The sequence below is a fragment of the Dromiciops gliroides genome, chromosome 3 (genome assembly GCF_019393635.1).
Source record: "Dromiciops gliroides isolate mDroGli1 chromosome 3, mDroGli1.pri, whole genome shotgun sequence".
NCBI classification, from domain to species: domain Eukaryota; kingdom Metazoa; phylum Chordata; class Mammalia; order Microbiotheria; family Microbiotheriidae; genus Dromiciops; species Dromiciops gliroides.
In genome coordinates this window covers 350,904,565-350,928,738 of record NC_057863.1, presented here as the reverse complement: position 1 = coordinate 350,928,738, position 24,174 = coordinate 350,904,565, and the positions used below count along the sequence as shown (strand labels likewise).

The 24,174-nt window shown below is 41.3% G+C and overlaps 1 protein-coding gene across 1 annotated transcript in view; it reads right to left on the bottom strand.

Moving 5' to 3' along the window:
* SPSB4 (splA/ryanodine receptor domain and SOCS box containing 4) overlaps window positions 1-20,832 on the bottom strand; it is a 142,379-nt gene extending 121,547 nt beyond the window's left edge. The window contains exon 1 of the mRNA XM_043996522.1: window positions 20,278-20,832. The gene's annotated coding sequence lies outside the window, so the exon portion shown is untranslated. The remainder of the gene's footprint in view (window positions 1-20,277) is intronic.
* Between the last annotated feature and the right edge of the window lie 3,342 nt (window positions 20,833-24,174).

Genomic DNA, 24,174 nt, shown 5'->3' with positions numbered 1-24,174 from the left:
CTTCCTCTGAGTCATAATAGGACACAGACATTCTTCACGCCCTGCCTGCCTCCCACCCAAACAGGCTGGAGATGCTCCCCAGCCAGAGGCCTGGGGGTTGGGACAGGGAAAGGGAGCCTAGTTTTTAGTATACTACAACACTGGGGCAAAAATGAACAGTACTGATTTCCTTTTGTTAAAAATTCCAGTTTGACTTAATTGTCTCACATCTGTGTGCAAGCCAATATTATTCTCAGTTGTCTCTACAATTCCATGCGCATAAGCCAGCTAAGGTCTGAGCTGTGGCTGATATTGACATTATGCAGAGGTCTGGCTAATATTTAATCTAGGGGACAACAAAACACAGACATTTGTAATACTGAGTTTTACATAATGAGTTTCTGCTTAAGTCTCTCCCTCCCTTGGTCCCTTTCCCTCCACCCTTCATTGTCTTCTGCTCTCTTTCCTCTCCAACTCTTTTGCTAACTCTGCTAATTCTCTCTCTCTCTCTCTCTTGCTTTCTTTTCTTCCTCTTCAGTCTTTCTCTATCTGCCTCTCTTCTCTTACTTCTCTCCCATCCTTTGTCTACAGAATCATGGGATAAATGGTCTCACTGTAAGACTTTGAACAAGTCATTTCCTCTCTCAGCCTGTTACCATATCTGCCAAATGAGGACAGATTAATTTATCTCTAAGGTCTCTTCCAGCTTTAAAACCCTCTCTACAAAGAGAAAAAGAGAGAGAAGGAAAATTAACAAAGCAGGAGAAAAACTAAGACATCTAAGGAAAGAAACTATTGCTAAAGAGGATAATGTGACAAATACATGTCTTCTTTACTGCACTGGCCAGATCTTTCAGGATATAGTTGACATTAACCAGAGCTAGGTCTTCTAACTCAAACACAAACACCAAAGATTCTTTTTTCTTTTCCTTTTTTTTCTTCCTCAGAAAAATGGACAGATAAAATCTTTAGAATAAATAGAATGGCCATAGTGCTAGAAAATACCTGGGAATCTTATAATGATTTCAATGACATACAGAAGAAAGATTTATATGAACTGATGCTCAGTGAAGTGAGCAGAACCAGAACCATTTATACTGTCACATCAATATCATAAAAGCAAACCATTTTGAAATAATTAATTTCGACCAACTAAGTGATCAATGATGATTCCAAAGAACTAACAAAGAAGAATGCTGTTCACCTCAGGACAGAGAGATGATGGACTATTACCATAGAATAATAAGTATATTTTTGGATGTGACCAATGTGGGAATATATTTTACTTGGCATTTCTTTCTTTTTTCTCCCCAGTAGGTAGAGGAAGAAAAAAATGAATGCTCCATTACTGAAATCATTTTTTTTTAAAAAGTCAATATCTGGGAAGTATGGTAGGTACCTAGCGAGTAGGCTGCTTCTGAAACAGATCACATTTATGTAGTGCTTTTTAGTTTATGAAGCTCTTTCTTTACAACAATCCTGTTAAGACGGTGGTATGTATATAATTATTCCCTACTTAAGAGGAAGAAATTGAGGCCTAGAGAGATAAAATTATTTGTCCATACCTATTATGGCCCCAGACACTTGACACTAGCTGTGTGACCCTGGGCAAGTCACTTAACCCTCATTGCCTCACAAGAAGAAAAAAAACAACAGCAAATAAGTTTATTGTGGTGGTTGAATGATAATACAAGGAAGAATCTTGAAAAGCTAAAATTGCATACAAATGTCAGGGATATTTTAAAATTTGTTTTGTGTTCATTTTATAAATGTGCAGGTTAAAAATCAATCAAATGAGGGGGCAGCTGGATAGCACAGTGGATAAAGCACTGCCCTGGATTCAGGAGTACCTGAGTTCAAATCCAGCCTCAGACACTTGACACTAGCTGTGTGACCCTGGGCAAGTCATTTAACCCCCATAGCCCTGCAAAAAAAAAAAAAGTCAAATGACATTTTGGTAAATCTTTTGGTAGCATAACAATCATACCAAGAGAATCTGAAACATAGAAATATTTCATATTAAACTCCCAATGTGGGACAGAAAACATTTTTTCTAAAGCCTCCAAAATATTTGGGGGGGGGGGAGCAGGGCAATGAGGGTTAAGTGACTTGCCCAGGGTCACACAGCTAGTAAGTATCAAGTGTCTGAGGCTGGATTTGAACTCAGGTCCTCCTGAACCCAGGGCCAGTGCTTTATCCACTGTGCCACCTGCCTGCCCCCCTCCAAAATCTTATTCACAGAAATTCTCTTATTCTCAAAAAATTGTTCAGCATAGTTGTCCCGGCCAGAAGAAATCCAATGATTTTTGAACACTTCCTTGGTTGTATTTATAATCAACAAAAGCAGCATTTACTTGATTCCCTTTGGAGGAGCAGGCTGGCTTATGGGATAGAAAGCTGGTATTAGAATCAAGAAGATCTTTGAGTACCTCCTCCGACATAGACTAGCTATGGTCCCTGAGGTAAGTCAATTAACCTTTCAGTCCCCTCTCTACCTCCAACTCTCTAAGACTGTAACTGCACCAGTAGAAGAAGTTCCTTACCAAGGGTGTCCTACAACAATGAATTTATAGATAAAAAATTAAATTCCTTTTAGTATCAGCTGACAGTAAGGTAACTGCTGATTAGCAACATAGCCTTGGCTAGTCACTTAACTTTTGAAGTCTCAGTTTCCACATCTGTAAAATGAGTAGGTTGGATTAGATTCTCTAAGTCCTTTTCCATCTTTAAGTCTATGATACTATGAGCCTACGTATCCAATCCTACACACTGTAAAATGGTATATGATGGTAATAGAATATTATTGTGCTGTAAGAAATGACAAAATGGATGGTTTCAGAGAAATCCTGGAAGACCTAGCTGAACTGATGAAGAGTGGAGTGAATAGAACCAGAACAATTTATACAATAACATCACAAGGAAAAACAACTTTGAAAAATGAGAACTCTGATCATTGCAAATGACCAACTCTGAGCTAAGAGGGTTGATAATGTAGCCTGCTACCCACCTCCTGACAAAGAGATAATGGACTCAAGATGCAGAATAAGATTTACACTTTTGGATATAGTCAATGTGGAAATTTGTTTCGTTTGAACAAGCATGTGTTACAAAGGCTTGGTTTGTTTGTATTTCCAATGGGGAATGGTGGGAGCATAGGAACAACATAGAAAAAAAAGAGAGAGAGGGTCATTGCAACATCTTTTTTTTTAATTCAGAGAACAGAAGACTAGAAATAAGTACAGACAAGGACAGCTTTGAAAGTTATAGATTGGGGGCACCTAGGTGGTGCAGTGGATAGAGCACCAGCCCTGGATTCAGGAGGACCTGAGTTCAAATCCGGCCTCAGACATTTAACACTTACTAGCTATGTGACCCTGGGCAAGTCACTTAACCCCAATTGCCTCACCAAAAAAAAAAAAAAAGTTATAGATTGAACTTATATAATTAAAAAGAAAATAAATTTATACAGAAGATACCTATAGTTTCATGTGCCATCATCCTTTTCTGTTCTGCTATGTATATAAAAATATCCATTTTATTTCATGTTTGTTACTTTCTGAATACAAATAAACTATTTTTTTTAAAAGTTTTTAAGTGATGAGAAAAGAAATTGGGGAAGAGACATGATTTATTAAAAAGTGTGTGTCCATTTCTGCTTGGATTATGATGTAATATAAATGTAGACAGATCAATCGAAGGAACTGGTAGTAAAAAAATGTATTACTCACAGTAAATCAGATTCATTAGCACTGTCCAAGAAACCTAACATTCAGGGGATTGGGTTATCTTGTGTTGATTGGGTCTCTTTCTACCAAGCTAACAACTCACATGTGCCCTAAGACTATAATCAAATGCCTCCTAGTTCCCACAAGGGCTTGTTCTTCCTATTCAAGTCTTAGTATTGCTATGGCTGAACCCAAGTGCCTATTGTTGAAATTCCCAGATGCCCATCACCTCCACACTTGGACCTTTCAGCTTGAAATTCTGTGACTTCTGCCAATGCATGGACTTCAGTCAACACCTGTTGTACTCTACCCTACCTTTCAGCATAGTACCCTACCTTTCATTCCTCCTCTCCCACCAATAAAATGATGTCTTGGTTTGGGACCCATTTTTAGACTCATGTACTTACATGTCCCTTAAATAGCTAATCCCTGGCTTTGTGCCAATATCCTAATATTCTACTTTTGCTTGATTAATCCTGAAGTTCAGTGTGGACTGGTTTTCTGATCCTACTTTTCCTGGGTCTGACCCATCCCACTGTCTTTCTGAAAGTCACCTCTACATTTTCTCCAGATACATATGTTCTAATCCTTAGAAGTTTTCTATAGGATTTAGAGTTGAAGGGATCTTAGAAAACAGTTAGTCCTGCTCCCCACCCCCTTCTCTTTACAGATAAAGCAACTGAGGCCCAGGGAAATTAGGTCAAAAGTAGGAGAACAAGGGTTTTAATCCAGACCATCTGGCTCTAGACTCAATATTTTTCCTTGCATACCACACAGGCTCCTTCACCTCATGGTTGTCATATTCCTTAGCCCTTGTTAAGGGCAATATCTCAACACTATAAACTCAGGTACATAATGGATACTGTCTACTTTTAGGAAAAGGAGCAGAACTAGCTTTATATGTAGGCAACTGCTCATGTGGTTTTATTTGAGGGGAAAAAAGGAATTCCCCCCTCCCCTCATCTTCCTCTTCACCAAAGCCAGAAATTCCATCCTTAGAGATTTTCCTTTGGTTCTATAGATACCTCTTTTAAAAATGCAAACAGCCCTGGGAGTAGGGAAGCATTAAATCTTTTACACTTTACTGTGAATTAGTTTAGACTAGACTGGGCAATGAGACTGCTGCATACCTGACAGACAGAAGGAAGGGACATTAAAGAGACACTTCAATTTCACTATTTTGCTGAAGACCAGCCCAGCAGAGAGAGGGTTGTTTCCTCGTGAGCTTTTTTCAAAGTATAGCTTTCCCAAACATGCCACCCAGTCCCACTAATCCCTTTTTGAGACAGTTTGGATTGCCCTCAAATAGAGAAGGCATTATTTAACCTTGATGAGGAGAGGGAGTGCATAAAGGCTAAGCAAGCTCTATCTATATATAAGTAAACTGGACACTCAGAAAAGATAGCTCTTGTTTCTTCTACCCACCCCAGAATGTTTACATAAAACTTTCCTCCACCAACCACGACATGAACCCTCCTCTCCCTCCTCCCCCCACAATGGGTGACTTCATAAACATTCCCGAGAGCTCCAGCAGGCTTTCCTGTTATACTATGGGCACATTCCTCATCCACGTGGTTTCTATTTCCTATACCATATATGAAAAATTGAACATACATCATTTGCCATCCTTCCCAGTTAAGAAACAGACACTCTCTATCACAGAATTTTATCACTAGTCCTACCACCTGGCAGCAGATGTGTTTGCTTAGGGTCGTGTCAAAGATTTGCAGAACCAAAACCAAAGGATAAAATGGAGGGGGGTGGGAGTGGGAGAGGGGGAAGACGAGGAAGGAGGAGGTGGTAAGGGGTGGGGGATGGGGATGGGGGTGTAGGGCTTAAACGGGAGAAGCCCCTGGATTCTTGGCTTTGGTTTCTTCTAGGCAGTCTTTGACCCCACAGAGAATGAAGGCCAGACAGGGTTCACAGGGCATTCTCCTTGGGGAATGCTATTCATCATCTCCCCATTCATATGCTGAACCGGGGGAGTTAAAATAAGAAAATGAATGTGAGAGTGTGTCCCTAGGGGACTGGGTCCCAGTTTTCTTTCCACTAATCCCCACCCATTTCTTGATTCCAGCAAAAGCTAATTATGATATCAATCACTTGAAGAGAACTTTTTTTCAGGAATTCTCCCATACATTTCCAACGTTGTTCTATTTTGTGTCATTTTAAATGGCCGGTCCCAGCTAAAAAGATTGGAAACGCCATGAGGTTGGAGACTGTATCTTACTTTTCTGTATCTTCCCCCCAAAGGCACCTAGGTGGCTCAAAGTGGGGACAGCACCGGGTTTATCCTCAGGAGGACTTATTCTCTTGATTTCAAATATGGCCTTGGACACTTACTATCTGTTTACTTACTAACCCCATTTGCCTCAGTTCCTCATGTGCAAAAATGAGCTGCAGAAGGCAACAACAAACATCAGTATCTTTGCCAAGAAAACTCCAAATGGGGTCACAGAAGAGTTGAACAAAATAAAAATCTTCCTCCAGTGGTCAGGCCTGATGCTGTACATATGATTAACAAATTATACGTGATTAGTAAATGTTTGCTGAACCAAACTTAGACATTGGCTTCTCCATATCATACTTAAGTCACCATCCTGAATAGATCTAAATTAGATAATTATACTCTGTCCTCAACTTTTGCTTCTTGAAATCCCTGATTTCCTTTAAGACTCATTCTTGGGCAGGGAGGGGGGCGGCAGCTAGGTGGCACAGTGGATAAAGCACTGGCTTTGGATTCAGGGGGACCTGAGTTCAAATCCAGCCTCAGACACTTGACACTAACTAGGTGTGTGACCCTGGGCAAGTCACTTAACCCCCACTGCCCCGACCAAAAAACAAACAAACAAAAATATAGTCTAAACACCCCTCCCCCCAAAATAAAAAACACTTTCAGCACAAAGCCTTTCCTGGTCCCAGCCCCCTCCAATCCCAGGTGGCTAGTACCTTAAAAGTATGTATCTGCTTTAAGTGTTATATGCATTCTTGTTTTTGTTTTTGTTTGGTGAGGCAATTGGGGTTAAGTGACTTGCCCAGGGTTACACAGCTAGTAAATGTCAAGGGTCTGAAGCCGGATTTGAACTCAGGTACTCCTGACTCCAGGGCTGGTGCTCTATCCATTGTGCCACCTAGCTGCCTTATATGTATTCTTATATACGTGCATAATGTCTCCACCATTAGAATGTAAGTTCCTGGGGTGGGAGTGTTTAATTTTCATTTTCTATCTCCAGTGCCTACAAGAACACCTGGCACATAGTAGATGTTCAGTAAATGCTAGATTGATTGATATTATAAGTTAGACATTGTATGTAAGAGAAAAGGAGAATCCAAGAAAGTTTTCTTAAGTAATAATAATAATTGCAATAATTATAACGATAGCTAGCACTTTATAGAACTTGAAGGTTTGCAAAGTACTTTATAATATTTCATTTTAGTCTCATACCAAACCTGGGAAGTAGGTTCTATTATTAACCCCATTTTGCTGTGAGGAAACTGAAACAGAAAGACTTTAAGTTACTTCAATCAATCAATCAATCAATAAACATTTATTAAGTGCCTACTATGTTCCAGGCACTGGGTTACACAGCTAGTGTCTGAGACCATACCTGAACTCAGGTATTCTTGACTTCAGGCTTTACTTTGTTGCCTAGTAACAACTGTGATTTTCCGAAAATTGGCAAAGATGAGTTGTAAATATATAAAGTTTTATTTCTTTAAAGGAAAAGGCAACAAACATTTCCTACAGCTGAAAATTCCCAACATGTATCTGTTCTATCTGTTACCACTAACTGAAAAAATGCTTTTGCCTGCTGTCCATGTGTTGAACAGCAGCAGGTTAGTGAGTCTCTTGCTCCCATTCGTGGTACCAGGTGGTAGATGGGGAACACTCAGGATTCCCTCTTCCCCTGGGACAATGCCTACCTCAGGATAGAAGGAAGGGGAAGTCGTTTTCAGAGAATGACAAATGACACATTTGTTGCCTCTCTGGAAAGCAGCTGTCGGTGGCAGGTATTCCACTATGGCTAATAGGGAGTCATTAGGTAAAAATTCATTGTTCTTCTGCTTGGTATCCTCTATAGAAAAAATGGCAGCCAATCCACAATTCACAAGGAGGGGCAAACAGTCGTTTTACAAGTGAAAGTGGCCCAGGTAGCAGAAGTTGTTATAACAATGAGGTTGCTGGGAAGGCAAATGAAGCCATCTTTTCTTGATTGACAATCACCATTTTTGCACAAATGAAGAAAGGTAAGAACTAGGGGAAACAGAAGCCTTCAAATCAAGTTATCTCATTTGTTCTTAAAAATCCTTTGGGGTTCACATTATTATTCCCAGTTTACAGAAGAGGAAACTCAGTTACCTAGAGGTTAATTAAGTTACTTAAGGGCACATAGCAAGTTGGTGCCTGAACTAGCTCTAGAACTCAGGTCTAATTCAGTGAGGAGGCCAAGATAGGGTCTTAAATTCAGTGAATGCGAGAAATGAAGAGTAGATGCTAAAGTTCTTTCTTCCAGTGGACCACACCATCATTTTAAAAGAGAAACAGATGTTGAATACCTGTGGGATTAAGCCTAATCCACATTATGATCCTTGTGACCCTTGCTCAGCTTTCTTTTAGACTGACTTTCAATCAATCAGATATTTGCCTCCAGCTTCGGGTTTTCATTCCAGTTTGGCTAACCCCACAATTTCCCAATTCTGTTCTTGACCCTGTATCCAAGGCCCTATATCTTACACAATACCATGTCTAGTAGTTCTGATCCTGACTGAATTCAGGTCTGTGTCCTAATTTGTCATTTCTCCCTTGCCCTCATGTCACTGAACATAACATGGGACCCTGGTGAGGACCACCATTATTCATTTCTTTCCTGAGATGTGTCTGTTCTTTGTGCTGTGAAGCCTGAAGGCCCAATAGGAATGTTACTAACAGGTTAGAAAGAAAGATTTTGTCCAGGTTCTGGCTCATAGCTTCCATGGGGCACATCCTGGAACTTCTTATACCTCCTTTCACTAAAGTATAACATAGTTTTTTGAGTTGAATATTCTACCGACCTACTCCTATACTCCTATTTCTCATGTTCCTGAAAAATCTAACCTACCTTCTACTCTTCTAGGATCCAAATGGTCTGAGAAGCATTGGTTATAAGCTTATCATAACTCCCCACTGGCCCTGGTGCATCTTTCTAGTGGAAAGAGCACTAGAATTGGAGTTAAGAAATTGGGATTCAAATCCGTTTTGACACTGTTTGTGAGAGACCACAGAACAATCACTTGACTTTCTTTTAAACTTCAGTTTTCCAATTTGGAAAATAATTTATAAGCCTTAAATGATAACAATGTAAGTTATTATGTGACAGATCAAGCCCAAGGTCTTTGGTTTGTTATTCAAGGCTTTCCACAACTTGGCTCTATCCCATCTAACCTCCTCTTACTATCATTCCACTACTGAGGCAGCTGCATTAAAGCACTGGGCCTGGAGTCAGGAAAACCCTGTTCAAATCCCACCTCAGATACTAGCTGTGTGACTGTAGGAAAATCACTTAACCCCTGCTTGTCTCAGTTTCCTCATCTGTAAGATTGTTGTGAGAGTCCCATGATATTTGTAAAGTACTTAGCACATATAGTAGCACTATATATAAATGCATGTTTCCTTCCCTTCTCCCTAATCTCATGCACACCTCTAGTCTATAAGTGTTTATTCCATTCCCCCTTCTCTAACCAAGTTCCCTGAAGGGACCAGCTTTGCTGGCCTCTTCACTGTCCCTAGCACACATGGTTATTTCTACCTCTTGGCACTTACTAAGACTTATTAACCAAAATGTGAAGCCTTTCCTAACCTCTCTAAATTCTGCTTATCTTAAATTCTACTTCTTCCATTAAGATTTTCCTAATAGGGGCAGCTAGGTGTGACCTTGGGCAAGTCACTTAATCCCAATTGCCTCAAAAAAAAAAAAAGATTTCCCTAATAACTGAAATGTTAATATTCCCTCCCCTCCTAGACTGACTGCTCTATGTCAAGCATTTTGACTTGATTCTATTCAATTTACTGCTTTATTTACTGCTTTGGAGAAGGAAAAGGCAAACTACTCCAGTATCTTTGCCAAGAAAACCTCAAATGGAGTCATGGAGAGTTGGACATGAATGAAAAATGACTTAACAATAAAAACTATTTTGTTTATTAATTTACTACTTTACTTATACTTATTTCTTATACACTATCTTTGTACTATTCTCTGTTTAGTGTTCGAAAATTTGTTCTCTTAACCTTAGACAGACTTTATAAAGCTCCTTAAGGTCAAATACTCTATTCTTGTCTCCTCTACTCCATGAGGCTGGGCACAGGTTGGGTACACCTGGATTGATTTTTCTTATGAAAATGGGCTTCATTCTCTCAAACCAATACAGATTACAAAAAGCATCAAAGAATGACACCACATCTCTCTGGAACCAAACTATTTATTTCCTCAGCCTCATTTAGACCTGGATGTTTAATTATATTATCAGGTATTGTACATGACTGAGTTCAACTCATGTCTGAGCAGAAAACAAAAAAACCCCACAAATTGCCAATTTCACTTTCCAGTGCTCTGCTTGTGTGTAGCTGCTGAGAAGTTATTCACCAGCAAGAAAATGATAAAAATATGAATATTTGATTTTGAGCTTCTAAAAGAAACAGACAGAAGTCTGTAAGGGACTCTGTAGGCCCTCTGAATGCTACTTTTTCTCAACAATACAGGGCCCAGCACCTAAGTCTGAAATGGTCCATTTAGTTAGTCCCAACAAATACCTGTGGAAAGACTGAAGCATACTTCCAGGATCTTATGCAATTACCATGCAAATATGCCATCTCCCTTCCCCAATCCCACCCCCATCCCCTACCTCTCAGGGATCAAGAAAAACTCATTCAATTCTACCCTCCCCCCTCATCTTAACTTCTCAAATTCAGACCCAAAGGAATAGTCATTCTGAATTAGCAAAAGGTTTGAATTCTATATTTTTAAAAGAAAGTTTTATTGCTTTATTTCTTTTAAGGATACATTAAAACTTTTAAGTTTTTTCAAATAGTCCCATTGTTGTTCTCAGGTACGACTCTTCATGACCCCATTTGGGGTTTTCTAGGCAAAGATACTGGAGTGGTTTGCCATTTCCATCTCCAGCTTATCTTACAAATGAGTAAACTAAAGCAAACTGAGGCAAACAAGGTTAAGTGACTTACCCCAGGATCATACAGCTAAGTGTCTGAGGCCAAATTTGAACTCAGGAAGATGAGACACTTCCTCACACCAGGCCCCAGCACTCTATCTACTGCACCACCTAGCTGCCCAATAGGCAAGCACTCTATAAGCTATTATTAATACCATTTGCTTAAGTCCTATAGGCCTCAGTTTATGTATCTTTAAAATGAGGAGGGGGCAGCTAGGTGGCACAGTGGATAAAGCACTGGTTTTGGATTCAGGAAGATCTGAGTTCAAATCTGGCCTCAGACACTTGACACTTACTAGCTGTATGACCCTGGGCAAGTCACTTAACCCCAATTGCCTCACCAAAAACAAACAAAAAAATTACAAGAGATTGGATAAATTCTAAACTGCCTTTCAGCCTTAACAGCCTATGATTCATTCATGGAAACCAACAATAAAAGTACTGAAGTCCTTAAAAAGAACTTGTTCAATATGTTCCCAGTAAGTTAAATATGCTTCCAGTGAGCCTGTATACCTTACTAATTGTAATTGTCTCAGCAAATCTTTTCTTGTGAGGTATCCAAAGGGAGATTCAAGTCCCACTCCTGCCCAAATTATCATGAATCCTGTCTCCCTGGGACCCATGTCAATGTGGTTTTGCTGCATTACTCTATAACTTGGTTTCCATGGGAATCTGGTCTGTGTTTCTGTGTGTGTTCCCTAAGGCCATTAGGGTGGGTTCTCTTAGCCTAGTGATGCAGAGAGCAATTGGAGATGTGGAGTGGTGCCTCCTGAGGCAGGAGAAAAGAGATGATGTGAATGTAAGAGGAACCTATGTAGACAGCAGGCCTAATGAGTCTGAAAAGACTGCTGCTCCTAGCACAGCATAGTTGAAATGATAACTACGACAACTTACCCTGCAAATTCATTTGTAAAAGACCCAGCTATTTGAACACCAGGTGGTAACAAGAATTCAGAACCTGCTAGCCTTTCTTCTTGATAACTGGGGAACATAAGAAACAAATAAAAGAGCATGGACCTCCATTTGCACAACAGAAATATGTCTGAAAAGTCAGTTGTAAATTAAATTTTTGTAAATCAAACTACACCTTAAAAATGTGTTGTGGTCTGGGATGGTGTTTCTAACTAGAGGATACCTTTGGGGAGCATACTTTTGTTAAAGCAAATAGTCAATTTTTAAAAAAGGTAATCAGGGTTAAGTGATTTGCCCAAGGTCATATAGCTAGTGTCTGAGGCCAAATTTGAACTCAGGTCCTCCTGACTCCAGGACCAGTGCTCTACCTAGCTGCCACAGTCAAACATATATTTTTTAAGGGCAATGAGGGTTAAGTGACTTGCCCAGGGTCACACAGCTAGTAAGTATCAAGTGTCTGAGGCTGAATTTGAACTCAGGTCTTCCTGAATCCAGGGCCAATCCTTTATCTACAGTACCACCTAGCTGCCCCCAGTCAAATATTTTTGATGCCAATAATCAACCTGTAATTCACCTGGCAAATAAAAATCTGAGTAGATTAGGTTTTCTTAAAATAAAGTCATGGTAGAATAAAAAAAAAAGCCATGAACCCATCATACTTGACCTTAAAAGAAAAATTACAAGATAGACCTACCACAAAATGGTTAACCCATGACATGTGTAGGCACATGAATATATTATGTATGTGTGTGTGTGTGTGTGTGTGTGTGAGTGAGCTTGCGAGCACACGTGAGAGCATGGAGGTCTTTAATGATTTAAAACCAAACAGGTGTTGGGCTTCTCTCCCTGTAATGCCAGACAAGGTCAAGTTTCCTAGTCCCTTCTGGTGCTCACTGAACTGAAAGAAAGGTATCAGAGGGTCCTGTCTCATTTAATTAAACTGCTCCTTGGAGAAGTGAGGAAGGTGAAGGAAGGAAGTCAGAGCCTAGGAGAAAAGAAAAGGATGAAGGGAGAATGTAATGGTTCTCTAAGTTCTTACTACACTTTTTTTGTGGAGCAATGAGGGTTAAGTAACTTGCCCAGGGTCACACAGTGTCAAGTGTCTGAGGTCAGATTTGAACTCAGGTCCTCCTGAATCCATGGCCGGTGCTTTATCCACTGCGCCACCTAGTTGCCCCTGCTGCACTTATATTTTAAGAATAAATAATTAGTATGATACAAACTGCAGTAAAGAGAATAGTCAAGTTTTGCTAATTTCCTAAGAATGCACAAGTAAAGTAAAATAATACATTTTGTAGCACTGATTTCCAAGTCACATTCATTGACAATCAAGGCTACAGGTTTAGGTGTCTACCTTCAGTTTTTTGTTTTTTGTTTTTTTTTTCCTCTCTCTCTCCCCTCTCCTTGCAAGAACTCACCTAATTTCAAGGCTTCAATGAAATTTCTGACTCTAGCTTACAGGTACTACATACTGTAGCTCATCAATTTTAGAACTAGAAAGTTACCTTAGAGATCATCTAGCCCACCCCTACCCCTCTCAGATTACACATGCCCAAAATGAGGCCCAGAGAGATGAAATCAGGAATCACCCCAGATCACACAGATAACAGAGATGAGATCTGAACCCCAGTTCAACTCCAGATTCACCTGCTCCCTCTTACATCATCTCCTCTCTCTCTTTGGCCTCTCTCCCAAATTCCAGTCCTTTATCTCCAAATTCCTGTTAGACATTTCCACCTCAATGCTCTGCCAACCACCTCAAATTGAGTATGTTTAAAACCAAAGTCATCATATTCACACCCAAATTGTGGAGAATTCACTTCCTGTGATCAATTGTGCCATTACTATTCTGAGCTTGAAACTTTACAGTTATCCTTGACTCTTCTCTAGCAGAAGTATGTTGTTCGGGGGCACAGGGTTGCCCCACTTTCTATAAATCCTATCAAAGACTCCACCTAAGCATAAGGCTGGTCCTATACCTGGAAACCAGAATCATCAAGTGAACATGGTAGGCGTGATGAAAAGATAATGGTCTCTTCTGAGCTTAAACTCCTAGAGTTTAAGTAGTTTGCCCAAGATCACACAGGTTGCAAATGGCAGAAATGGGCATCTGAACCAGGTTCTCAGACTCAAAGTCAGTTATCTTCTCTACTTCATGTAGTGTAAAGAACACTGAATGCAGTCAGAAGATTTGGGTTTTAACACTATCCAGTGGAACTTCGGACAAGACACTCATCTTTCTATACCTTGATTTCTCCTCTTGTAAAAAGAAGACCTACCTCAATAATTGTTGTGGGGATGAATTAAGATAATAGATGTGAAAATAGTTTGTCCTCTCTAAAGGACTATACAAGGTGGTATTATTATTTCAGAAGGCTAGGATGCCTAAGGAAAGCAGAAATGGAATTACCAGAATCCCCAGGAAGCCTGTTTAACTTCCAGCACAGATGAGGAAGGTTCCTTTTAATTATCTGGCAGTAAGCCAGAAGCTCACAAGAAAATCACAGGCAAATCAAGGAAAATGAAATAATTTCCAATGTGTGTATTTTACTCTTCTTGGAAGGGCAGAGAAAGGCCACACTGAGCTTAAAGGTTCACTCTCTTACCCGTGTCCCCAGAGTCAAATAACAAATGCAGCCCCTGAAAAACACTATGCTGAATTCTAACAGTACTTTCTGATTATAGTCAAATCACCTGAGCACTCAGATACTCAAGAAAAATCCTCACTCTGTTATGTTTGACAGCCTCCAGACACTGAAAAAGCCAAATTAATTATTAGATCCAACTATCAAATCAACAGGGGACAGAGAAGGGGGTCAGTCATAGGTTTAACTAGTCTGACAAGTAAAAAATAAGAAGAGAAGATAGTTCATCCCATCTTCTCAGCCTGGGGATCCTGACAGGGGGCAGAATGACTACCCATTGGGTCCACCCAGGGACCATTTTTCAGTTTTGCCTTTACTGGCTCCTCAGAGGAATTTCTAGATCTGACCACCCTAATTTTTTTTCCCTACTCCTTTCTCCTACTCTTCACATACTACCTTGACATTTGGTTGGATGAGCTCACTCACCTAAGGATGCAAAGATAAGAATCCTGTGGCCAAAGGTGTGAAGGTATGTATGTGTTCTGGAGCCAGCTCCTATTGTCTCTTGCAGATTTTAAAATTTTCAATGTGAGCATTTACACCTTGGGAATTGCAATCACTACAAATAAGGGCTTGATTTATTGTTTTCTTGATTGTCCCAACTTAAAGTCATCAGAAAATGGTAGTAATTGGGGGCGGCTAGGTGGCGCAGTGGATAAAGCACCGGCCCTGGATTCAGGAGTTCAAATCCAGCCTCAGACACTTGACACTTACTAGCTGTGTGACCCTGGCCAAGTCACTTAACCCCTGCTGCCCCACAAAAAAAAAAATGGTAGTAATTAAGCTTAAACTTAAAAGTGTGTCTTTGTGTACATTTCAGAGAACCTGTTATTAAACATTTACCAGTATATCACTGGTACCTACCTTAGCTCTTGTTTCTGGCACCAAATGAAAGCCCACTATGAAAGCCCAGCTCAAATGCCATGGCTTCTATAAATCTTTCTCTTATCCTTATCAGTAACAGCTTTCCCCTTCAGACCTCACACAGCACTGGGTTTTGTACCTTTCTAATGAATTTATCATGTAAACTGCATATTGTGGTAACTAGTGTTTTGTTTTACACCCCTACCAATTAACTGGGGACGACAGGTGTCTCATCTAAACGTTTTGTATATGCCCCAGTACAGTGCTTTGTCGAACTGAATGAAATAGAAGCTGTCAGACTGGTTTTACACTTTTGCTCTTTTCCCATAAAAATACTTCCAAGGCATTTCAACTTTAGAATGCACCAAAAACCAAGGCTAGGATTATGGGATCATGAAGTCAAAGCCAAAAGTTTCCTTAGGCACCAGTGAATCTAATCCCCTCATTTTATAGACAAGGGTACTGAGGTCCAGAGAATTTAAGTGATTTGTCACTTTTGACTTAAAAATCTATGATCCTATGATGGGCATGTGGCCTCTTAATAAGATTTTTCAAGCCAATGGAAGTCTCCCTCTCCCCAAAATAATAGTTAACATTTATATAGTGATTACTATGTGCCAGGCACTGTACTAAGTGCTTTACAATTATTATCTCGTTTGATACTCAAGACAAGATAGGTGTTATTATTCTCCCCATTTTCCAGATGAGGGAACTGAGGCAAAGAAAGGTTAAGTAATTTGCCCAGGGTCACACAGTTAATAAGTATATTTCTAAATTCAGGTCTTCTTGATTCCAGACCTGGAACTCTAGCTATGCCTCACTCACAGGCTTGCCCAAGGCCTTAAATAATTAAGGCACTGTAGGCCCATGCTAAAATTCAAATTTGTTGAAAAGAAAGGGGAAAATGGTGAAACCATCATTTGCCACGAATACCAGATTGTAGACAGCTTCTTCAGAATAGCCAGATACTTTAAAGGAAGCTGCCTAAAAGAAAATGCTTCTCATACCTGGGATTCCAAAACTTAAAATACATTATATTTTAGGATTATCTATTGTTTTCTTATCAGCACTTTCCCCTGACTCTTCCCAACCTACTCCAGCATATCAGGCTCCTCATATTCTTCTGCATATACCTCTTCTACATTTCCACCCCATCTTTAGCTGCTACCTTTCCCAGTTCTCCCTTAAAGGTTTTTTTTTTTTTCTAGGAGCCTGAATATTTCTTGGGGCAAGGATCCCTGCAACCTAAGCAAGGTTCACCAGAACTGCTTTCCCAGGGCCTCCTCCTTAGTACCTTCAGTACTCAGACCACCAAGGAAGAGGCTATTATGACCCCTAATAACATCATCCTTGTGGGTTGATGGACTATAACAATATCCCCAGCTTTTCTTAACAGCCCACCATCAATCTGTCATCCACTGATATCCCTCAACCATTCTTAAAACCTGTTTACATTTTCAGCCTTTAACCTCTCAAGGTGAGCGCTGGACATTTTTATTCCTTAAACTCCCCTTACACTTCTCTAGTCCTAGAAACCAGGATTATTAAGCAGACATGGCAGCTTGATCATAGAAGCACTGATTTAGAGCTGGAAAGGGCTGTAGAGGTCACTTAGTCCAATCCCCTCATTTTACAGATGAGGAAACTGAACTTCAGACAGATGAAGTAGTTGCTCAGGTCTAGGAAGATTGGAGCATCCTTTAGAACAATAAAGACTATCAAGTAAGCCAATCACTGGCCTTCAGTTCAAAGAGAGCCCAAGTCTCTTTCACTCACATTCCACTTTAAGACACTGCAGGGGATCAGGGTGGTAGTATTCCTCAGGGTATGACAACTGGTTTACTTAACACCAAACCCACATAGAATTAAGAGGGGGTGGGGGCATGGAGATACAAATAAATGGGAGGACCAGGCCTTGAGTCTGAAGGAATTTACATTCTAGTAAACAATGCTAGAAAAACAAGTCCTGGAGGCCTCCGGTCCTCTTTTAGCCTTCGGTGGGAAAGACCACGTGGCTTCAAGTCATCAGGTCTAGAAAAAGAGTCCAGAAAGAGTCTCGTAAGTCCAGGCTTATGAGAATACCTTGAAAAATGAATGAGATCAGGCTTAGAAAGCACGAGTTTCTCAAGTAAAATGTGCTTGAGGCAAAGCTGTTACTATTGGAACCTTAGAAATTATCTACTCCAAAGCCCTTATTTTACAGATAAGGAAACTGAAGCTTAGGAAGGGTGACTTGACCTGTCCAAGGTCAGACAGGAAGTAAAAAGCAGAGCCAGCCTTCAAAACCAGGCACCCAGACTTCAAATCTATTTATTACTTATTCTACCACACCATGCTGCTTCTGTCATGGGAACAACAAAAGGGATCAGAACCTATGATTTCATCAGTATTAGGAATTCCCAGAGTGGAAAACACTCTCTACTATTATTCCTAGTCTTAGACTGTTTTCTGGGGACACTGAAAGGTTAATTGATTTACTCAAGGTTACCACAACTAAAATGCCAGTGGCTGGACTGGAACTCAGGTCTTCCAGATGCCAAAGTACTTCTATCCACTATCTCACACTGTCTTACAACTATCATTATTATTATTTTTTACTACTTTTGGTCACAATTCCCCTTTTAGGAGAGTTGATAAATTGGTAATATTTTCTCTCTTGACTTTCATCACTTAGGTATTGCCCATCTTAAAAGTATAAGCTTCTCATTAGGGTAAGAGTAGCTTGGAGGCAGGTACAGGGCTCAGTTGGATAGAGCATTGGCCTGGAATCAGAAGACATGAGTTCAGATGTTACCTCATACTTGTACCTTGTGACCCTGAACAAGTCACTTAACCTCTGTTTACCTTAATCCACCAGAGAAGGAAATGGCAAACCTCTCCAGAATCTTTGTCAAGAGAACCCCATGAATAGTACTGGTGTGCTGTAGTTCATGGGTCACAAGAGAGTTGGACAAGACTGAACAAGAACAACAGCCTGTTGGGGAGGTGGGGAGGCCTGCTCTGCCTCGGGGCTTGATGGTTTATAAACTGGGTCCACCAGGGATAGAATGTTAATCCCAAATTGAAAATTGCCACAATCCCATTTTTCTATTTCCTGAGAGCCTGAGCAAAGCATTCAGCACAAAAGAGGAACTAAGTAGTGGTTAACTGAATGAATGAAACCACACATTTCACACATTATATATGTGAAAGTCTGATCAGATGTAGGGCTTCAACATTTTTTTGTGTGATCGAAAAGTGTATTTCCCAGGGAGTAAGGATACTAACCATAATGTAAGGTGTATGCAATGGGGAAGGAAGGGGAGAGTATGTCAAGTATCATTTTTCCAGCACTTTGGGAGGCCAGATAAACTAGAAATGAAGGTAAATAGGAGCAGTAGGTTTGAAGATTCACAAGGAAATTAGGTTTTAAGATCTACAGTTACTTCTCAATCTAATGGTTGGGGATTCTTGGTGGAATGGAAAAAATTAAGAGTAAGGAGACCTGCGGGGCGCAGCTAGGTGACTCAGTAGATAAAGCACCGGCCCTGGATTCAGTAGTACCTGAGTTCAAATCCAGCCTCAGACACTTAATACTTACTAGCTGTGTGACCCTGGGCAAGTCACTTAATCCACAAAAAATAAAACAAAAAAGAGTAAGGAGACCTGGGCTCCAGTCCCAGGGTGACTTTAGGCTTAAAAATGTAACCTCTCAGTTTTTCATCTGTAAAGTTTTTCATCTGGGGTTAATCATACTTCCCCAGTCTACCTCTTAGGAATATTCTTTTTTTTTTTTGTGAGGCAATTGGGGTTAAGTGACTTGCCCAGGGTCACACAGCTAGTAAGTGTTGAGTGTCTGAGGCCAGATTTGAACTCAGGTACTCCTGACTCCAGGGCTGGTGCTCTATCCATTGCAACATCTAGCTGCCCCAGGAATATTCTTAAGAACATGCAAACCAAGTTAAAAGCACTATACAAAGGTCAAACATGTTAAAAGTGAAAGATCATACCAGCTCAAAAAGAATTCAAGTCTTTAACCTCAAATCTTGGCCACAAATACGGCTTAGAAACACACAAAAATACCTTTATCCTCTCTTGGAAATGGAATGTTTATGGGGCAGATTCTTTGAGAAATAAGTAAAACCAATCATGAACCGACGATTTTTAGGCCAATCAAATGTGATAAATTAGAAGAGAAGTATATAGTGGAAGCTCATAGACGCTGTAGGACAGTGATCCCAATGGGATATTTCCCAAATCACAGTACATCACCCCAGAATACCACGCGATTTATCCCCCAGGGATTCTGTTGCAAAAAGAAAAGAAAACAGAAAAGGCTTTGCCAACAATGACAGAAGTAGCCCTGTCTCCGGACACCAGCCTTACTTAAAGGCTCTGTTGAATACGAGCAGTCCCTTTGGCCTTTGGTTTCAGGGGTATTCCCAGCCTCTCTTTACCAAAGTTTGGATCACAAGCCGTAGGGCTGGGGAAGGGGGAGGGGGGGAGGGGAGGAGGGGAGGGTGGTAATTAACTTAGCCCGAAGTGCAACCTGGGCTATTCAACCTCTGCGGGAGAGTGATGCTGGCACAGGCGTTTACTACCGTAACTCAGATAACCACCGAGCTCCGGGAGGTTGTCAATAAATCAAACCGCCAGCGAACAAAAGGTGCGAGAGCCCCCCGTCGCCTGCTTGGGGCAGATGGTTGTCACATACAGAAAATCACCCTTCCTGTTCCTAAGGAGCGCGGGGCACCGAGACTCCCTAGGGAAAGAGGGTAGTGGAAGGCGAAGAAGCAAGGGTTGTGTGCAGACCGCAACAGCGTGCTTTAGAACAGCCCCATAAAAGCATGCCTGGTGCTTAACTTGTAAAGCAGCCGGGTTCCGATCAGTACCCCTTTTGAATAGCTTAAAATTCAAATGCCTCTTCAGAGCTGAGGAAGAATGAGCCAAGAGGGGATTTCAGTACTTACCATAAAATACATATGAATCTAGTTTATCGCCAAGTGCCAGCCAATCTCCAGCTCACCGAGTCTCCGAGCAAAGCCCCAACTCGCCCAGCAGCCGCGCCCCGTTGGGTGGCCGGGAGGAGGGGGTCTGGAATTCCGGGCTCCGCTCTCCTTTTCCAGAGAGCGCGTCCTCCCTAAACTGACCGCGGTAGCGCGCAGGAAGGGAGAGAGCGCTCCCAGGCTCTCGGGAAGACGGGGGCCACCCCAGAGTTGCAGAGCACTTGGAGAAGTTGGGAGCCTCAGCAGCGGCGGGAAAGAAACATCTGTCTGCTGGCCTGTCTGGGGCGGTCAGGGGTTCCGCGGTCAGCGCGCGTACTCGGATAGCCTAAGAGACACAGAGCGCGCCCGGCCAGTGCTGGGAGTTCTGTCTCTCGCGGGGCACTGGCCCTAGTGTCTCGGCCCCAGGGGCCCCTGCAGCCTAGCTTCCCCTGTGCCCTGGGGCGATTCAGTGTCTGCAGTGCGTTTCTTCTCTCGCGGCTGGGCGGCTTTGTGCGGAGATCCAGACTTCTCTTCTAGCTGTGGCTGCTGCTGTTGTTGTTACTGCTGCTGCCGCGGCCGCCGCCGCCACCGCCGCCGCCCGCCGGCTCCCCTCCTTACAGGACAGGGAAGAGGCTGCAGCTGAAAGCCGATCTGGCTGAGCTCATCCCTGAAGGCCACTAATCCAATAGCCTGGGAAGGAGCAGCAGATGGCAACGCCCCTTCCCCCACCATCCCAGCTCCCGCTTGGCCTGGCCCAGCCCAGCCCTGCCCAGCCCGGCCCAGCCCGTCCTAGCTCCGGAGCTACGCTCCTGGCTTCCCAAGGCCACCCGCTGGCTAGGGAGAGAAATGGATTACCCCATCACTGGTAGCCTTCTTGATGTCATTTCATTTTATTCATTCATTCCATTTCCATTCATTCAGCTATTTATCTAGCGCCTACTAGGTGCATTAGCATTGTGGCAGACACACACATTTCCTGGTGAGCTTGCATCGCTGCCAATATAAGAGCAGCCTCGGTGGACAAGGGAAGCTAAAAACTGCATCATTTACTACCTGCCCCAGCGCCCTCACTTCCTCACTTTTTTTTTTAAGTAGCAACTCTAACCTCATCCTTCAAAACTTAACTCAAACCCCACCTCTTCTGAGAAGCTTTTTCTCGTCAACCAGGGATCTCTCCATTGAATTCTCTTAGAATTGATCGGCATCACTCATTTGGCACTTATAGTCCGTTTAGGGTTGTTAACTGCCTCACTCGTGTGGTGTGTTCTCCTCAATTGGACTGTGAGCTCTTTTTTTTTTTTATCCACAAATCCATCCATCCATTTATCCATCTGGCACTAACTAGGTGCCTCCTCTGTGTACTGTGCTGTGCTGTGCTGTGCTAGGGAGAGGGAGGGGAAGATACAAATATAAATAAAATAAGAGTATCTACTCTCAAGGAGTTGGCAGGGGCCGAGATGAGATACCTGAATAAAAAAATGTAAATAAGAACATGAATATAAATTTGTAAGAGGAATACAAACAGTGCAGAGTTTAAGATGAGGTAAAGATCACCATGGGAGTGGGAAGCCAGCATTAAGAGAAGACTTCGTGGATAAGGTGGCTTTGGAAATGGGTAAGATAAAGGAGGATAAAAGTGCATTCTGCCAGTGGGGGGATTTTGTGAGCAAAGGCGTTAGAAAAAAGTCTTGGAAAAGCTCATTTGAAGATGAGGAAGCATCATGGGATCCATGGGGCATGGGGTCCACAAGAGAGAGTAGTATGAGTTAAGGCTGGAGACATAAGTTCATGACACTGTATGTACTGTTTGTTACTGAACAATCTACCTTGTGAAGATTTAAAAAAATATATCAGAAACACTTAGAAATAGCTCAACATTCCCTCCAGGCTATGATTCTGATGAGGGCACTAAGAAAGAGTTGGGACAGGCCATAGTTCCTCTCTGTCAAAGTAACCTTAAGATTAAAAATATGGGGCAGCTAGGTGGCGCAGTGGATAGCGCACTGGCCCTGGATTCAGGAGGACCTGAGTTCAAATCCAGCCTCAGACATTTGACACTAGCTGTGTGACCCTGGGCAAGTCACTTAACCCCAATTGCCTCACCAAAAAAAAAAAGATTATATATACCTTAGAGCTCTTGAATTTCACCTTGGTAATCCATTACTAAAATCAACCTTTCTAGCTCTTTGGGCAAGTCCCAAATCTTATTCTTTTTTACTCTGCAACACCCTAGTACCTAAGGAAGAACTATGCATACAGTACTAGGTACTTAATAAATGCTTGTTGACTTACTCTTTTTACCTCGGATTGAGATCATCTTTATCTTCTCAAATAGAAAACTGAGAAGATTCATTTCATGAAAATGGGAGTACTTGCCATATTTGGAAAGGAAGAGAGAAGGAAAGAAGGAGATGTGAAGAAAAAGGAAAAGGGAGGCAAAAGTGTAGATCCTGTGAAACTGGAAGAGGCAAGATCACTAAAGGAGGGGCTTTCTCTTGGGTCTGGCCATAAGGCAATTAACCAAAGAAAAGAGGCTCTAGACTGAATTGTGTTCTTGGGGACCCAGAATAAAAAGATGATGCTAAATTAGTGAATGGAAAGGAAAAAGAAAGAGGGGGAGGTTAGTTTTGATTAGATACAGAGAGATGGATGTATGGGTAGAGGTGGAGATGGGGGAAATTATATTAGGAATTTTATTATTGAAGATCCTCTTTTTGGAATCAGTTATTCTCTGGAGGTAGTTTGAAGTCCTTGAGTTTTTGTGCTAACCTTAATTCAGAACATCTACATTTTTAATAGAGCCCCACTTTTATTTTTTTTCAATCAAGCAAATATTTGTTCAGCAAATATTATATTCCAGACAATGAAAGTCATACAGAAAAAAGTATAAAACATTCCTGAATTCAAGAAGCTCATAATCTAATTGAAGAGATAAATGATATACTTGTAAAGGTAACTAAGTATAAGGGCAATATATGATGATTGCTGTAATACAAGATGTCCCAAAAGTCTTATTGCAGTTTTAAGTCTTATTTTAAAATATAACCACAGATTGTCTCAAAAATATTGGGACACCCTTTATTAGTAGTACATATTATAAGAGTTACTGTAGTTAAAAGGAAAGGTTATTCCACTCAGCTTCACCTCCCCCGCCCATATATTATTTGTTTGTTTTTGTTTTTGTTTTGTGGGACAATGAGGGTTAAGTGACTTGCCCAGGGTCACACTGCTAGTGTCCAGTGTCTGAGGTTGGATTTGAACTCAGGTCCTCCTGAATCCAAGGCGGTGCTTTATCCACTGTGCCACCTAGCTGCCCCTCCCCCCCATATATTAACCCCATTTTTTTCTACTTCAGGGGCTGGAATGCATATCTGTATCATCATATGTTCATAGATTTAAATACAACTTGAAAGGACCTTAAAGGTCTTCCAGTTCAACCCACCCACATATACAGCTGAAGAAACTTGCTCTGTATGGTGTTTGGAGAGCTCCGTTTTTTGGGAGGTTCTGCTGGGGCTATAGCTGAGAAATAGAACAATGGCTGGATCTCCATAACAATTGAAACAAAGAGATCCACTGAGTGCTTGGAACCGTGTGTATGTCATAGGATTTAGAACTAAAAGGTTATCTTATAAATTATCTAATTCAACCCTCTCATATTACAGGTGAGGAAAATGAAGCCCATGGAAATTAATGGAGTTGCCCAAGGATGCATAGGTTGTAAGTAGCATATCTCCAGTTCCAATTCAGGTCTTTTGACTCTAAATTTATCATTCTTTCCACTACCTCTGACCTTACTAAATGTCAGTTGAACAGCAGCCACATTTCTTTTTTTATCTTTTTAGCAGCCACATTTCTATAGGGCATTAAAGTTTACAAAGT